This window comes from Echinops telfairi, unplaced genomic scaffold (genome assembly GCF_000313985.2).
Source record: "Echinops telfairi isolate 266 unplaced genomic scaffold, ASM31398v2 ScPeMD7_17;HRSCAF=63, whole genome shotgun sequence".
Lineage (NCBI taxonomy): Eukaryota > Metazoa > Chordata > Mammalia > Afrosoricida > Tenrecidae > Echinops > Echinops telfairi.
The window spans coordinates 2,672,108-2,676,179 of NW_022103914.1; the positions used below are offsets into that span (position 1 = coordinate 2,672,108).

The window sequence follows — 4,072 nt, forward strand, 5'->3', positions numbered from 1 at the left end:
GTACTGATATAGGAAAACCAGCTAATTCAAGATCAATCAGAAAGTTAGTTTCAGTCATTCATCGATTCACCTAACATCTATTTATTGAGCGTCTACATATTACAAGATAATGTCCCTAAGTGCTGAAACCAGAGTTTGTTTACAGAGACTCCGTCTTGGGAATCACTTCCTTAAACATTTATTTTCTCTACTGAAGTTTTTGTTTATTTATTTTTTAGTATAAGAAAAATTCTAGCTCACTTTTGAGCATTTGGTAAACATGATAAAGTATAAAGAATAGAAAAGTCACTGTAATCCCATCACTGAGAGACCACCTGGTTGTTAATTTGAAATCTTTTTTTTTTTTTTTTTTGTGGGTCTCGGAGTTTATTAACGGCCCTGGCAACACTACTTCTTCTTCTCCACATCCTGCTCTGCAGCCTCCTTGGCCCTGTTCGCTCGGATGCCAAAGAGCCGGGCGTTGGCACGGGCCATGCGGAGACTGGCAAAGGCCTTGAAGTCCTTCTCTTCTTGCGTGATAACCCGGGCTTTCTCCTTCTTGTAGACATTTCGGGTGGGCATCACAGGTCCAGTAAGCTGTGTGGCCAGTTTGAGTTCCTCCGCAGAGCTGTCGCCCTTCTTGGGGGCCGAGGGCTTCCTGGGGAAGAGGATGAGCTTGGAGCGGTACTCCTTAAGTCGCTGCACATTGGCCTGCAAGGACTCGGTGGACTTGTTCCGCCTCCGGGGGTCCACGGAGATGCCGATGGTCCGGGCCACCTTCTTGTGGATGCCGGCCACCCTCAGCTCTTACAGGCTGAAGCCCCGGCCTGCACGGACTTTGGTGTGATAGCACACTGTCGGGCAGCGCACGATGGGCCGGATGGGGCCGGACGCGGGCCGCGGGGCGATGCGGCGGGCTTTAGCTTGTCGGGCCTTGCGCCTGCGTATCTTCCGCGCCGGCTGGTTGAACCACGTGGACACACGCCACTGCCAGTCCTTGTGGAAGTGGGGCTTCAGGATCATGCCATTCCTGTTGGGCGCCATGGCTGCCTACGGCCCTCCTCCAAGCGGAACGGCCGAGCGGAAAGCTGAAATCTTTCTTTCTGGTCTTTTTTCCTTGTGTGTACTCACTCTATTGATCCACGTTTTTTATTTTTTTAAGTCATTGAATTAAGGTGAAAAACAAACTTCAGGAGATAGATTTCCCCCCCTAAATGATACCATTTCCTCCAATTAACTTAAATGTATGAAATGTATGATAAGCTAGTGTGTGTGTGTGTGTGTGTGTGTGTGTGTGTGTGTACACGTACACATTCATAAGCCAATTTACCTTCATATAGGAATGATGTGGGCAGTAGGATCCTTTAGCTGTTTGGAGGGGCAAGGGCCCCTCCAAATTATACACAAACAAAGCTATCATATACAAGGGGGCTTCAAAATGAAATGAAAAAATGGAATGAAAAGATCATGGAATGTTAGAGCATGTAAATGGTCTAAACTGAAGTGAAAATGCCTCTTCTTCTTTAGCCTCTCTGATGTTTAGATAAATTTAACAAAAGTATGTGCCTATTGCATATACAAGTGCATGTCTCTATAAATATATAGCTTTCATTCTTATTTTATTTAATAAAAATTAGATCATACTGTGCTGGTTATTCTTATTCTGTGACTTGCTTTTATCACCATATAATCATGGACATTTTTCTATGTCGGTACACATAGAGCTACCTCATTTATTTTAAGAGTTGTGCAATATTCTGTTATGTGAATGTGTCCTACTGTATTTAACATTCTCTTAGTGATGAGCATTTATAAGCTGTCTTTTCTGTGAACCGTGTGTATTCTGGGACATTATTTTGTGCAAAGGAGGGTCACTCATGATTTGATTCTTGTGAAAGGTGAGACAGCTGTAGTTCACGAGATTTCCTTTGCTTTTATCCTCAGGAGAGGAAGAACAGCTAATGCCTGTTCTCTGAAGGATAGTTGTCTCTAATGTTTAAGTGTACTTTTGGTTGCGACATTTGGATAAATGACAGCAGCCATTCTTGGTCACTTGTGGTGTGCCTTTAAGTGACATAAGGCAAACCTGTTGCTGCGAGTCAGTTGTAACCCTACATACCCGTCCCTAGTGGAACCGTCCCCTAGGGTTGAGTTGAGTTGTCACTTTACAAACGGAGACGGCCTCATCTTTCTCCTGGGGAGTGATTGAGGGGTTTGAACTGCCCACCTTTTTGTTAGCAGCCAAGTACTTAGCCATTGTGCCACCAGGCTCCTTTTAAGTGACGTAGGAGCCCCCCCCCCCCAAAAGCCACATGCATTCTGTGGGCTTGAGTGTAATTAGTTCCGATGCCGCAGTTAGGTATGGAAACCTTGAGGCTGTGTGCAAAGCCACAATCTGTGTTTGCGAGCGAATCCAAGGATATGATTCTGGAGGTCTTGGTTTCTAGTTCTGCCCACCACCAATTGGCTCTGTGACTTGGCCAAACCAGCGAGCGTTTTCGCAGATGGGGCCTCTTTTCTCATCCCGAGAAACGGGTAAATATACGTGCGCTGCCATACCTCACAGGAACCATCTGAGATAAAGTGAGCTAAGAGGAAGAAAATGCTTCAGAAAAACAGAACGAAAAGGGTTCCTGTCAGCAGCTTTGCTCTGGGGTCTCCCTTGGCTTCAAGTGTGGTTGAAAGCTGAGACAGGGGATTCAGCCTGGAGTGACAGCCCGTCCTGTGCCCGAGAACTAGGCGTTTTTTTCATATCTGGTAGGAAATTAGAAGTACTAGAGACAGAATGAAATGTTCATGATATGTTCCATTTGCTAATGGAAAAGAGACGTGTGTATGAGAGTGGAAAGTGGTCCCGCTAACTGCCCGGCAGAGCTGAGGAGCTGGCAGTCAAGAGTGTAGTCCTAAGTAGCGCACCCTTCCTTCCGCTGGCCTCAATGTGCAAAGACAATTGTCCTTCAAAAGCGGTGCTAACCTTTCTTAATAAAAAAAAAATAGTAGTAGTTAAATCCACGTCACATTAAATTAATAATTTAAAACCGTATAATTCAAGACACCTAGTACATTTACACTGGTGTGTAAATTGCCCCCCCCCCCCATTTTTCACCACCCCAAAAGGAAACCGTGTCGTCATTAAGCTGTTGGTCCTCAGGACTCCTTTATTGCAGCCCTGGAAACGACAAATCGGGATTTTGCCCATAGACTTAAACCTGTTCTGAACATTTCATATCAATGGAATCACACACCATGTGACCTTTTGTGTCTGGCTTCTTTCAGTCAGCGTAACGTTTGCAAGGTTAATCTGTGTCATAGCTTGTAACAGAACTGCAGTCCTTTTGTGGCTGAAAAATATTCTGTCATCTGTCATCTGCCTATTCATACATAAACAGATAGTTTTATGTATGTATACAACACACACACATACATACATATCCATTGATAGACTTATAATTGTTGCACACATACAAACAGATCCTTTCATCTATCGATGGCTTGTTGGAGCTGTCTCTACATTTTGGCTATTGCAAATGCTGCTGAGAACATGTGTGTGCATGTATTTGTTTGAATTTCTGCACATCTATACTTGTGTGCCAGTGAGCGGATTCTGACTCGTAACGATCTTACATGACAGACAGGGTAGGACTCTCCCACAGGGTTTCCCAGGCTGTCATCCTTAAAACAGTGGTTCTCAGCCTTCCTCATGCCGCAACCCTTTCATACAGGTCCTCATGTTGTGGCGACCCCCAACCATAAAATTATTTTTGTTGTTGCTTCATAACTGTCATTTTGCTACTGTTATGAATCGGGCAACCCCTGTGAAAGGGCTGTTCGACCCCCAAAGGGGTTGCGACCCACAGGTTGAAAATTGCTGCCTTAAAGGAATAAATCACTAGTACTTGCCTTTTGTGGAGCCACAGGTAGGTTTGAACTGCTAACCTTTTGGTTAGCAGCTGAGCTCTGAACTGTTGTACCACCGTAGGAGAAGCTAAGGTTTCTTGTGAACCCTCACTGTGCTGTTGCTAGTTTTTGTTTTTCCCCTGACTAGTCGCTTTTGGATGACTGGTGCTCTGAGGTGGATTGCCCAACTGCTCAG

The 4,072-nt window shown here is 44.9% G+C and overlaps 1 pseudogene; it reads right to left on the minus strand.

Annotated features, from left to right (window-relative positions):
- Positions 1-352: 352 nt before the first annotated feature.
- LOC101649639 lies at positions 353-1,023 on the minus strand (annotated as a pseudogene).
- Positions 1,024-4,072: the final 3,049 nt, after the last annotated feature.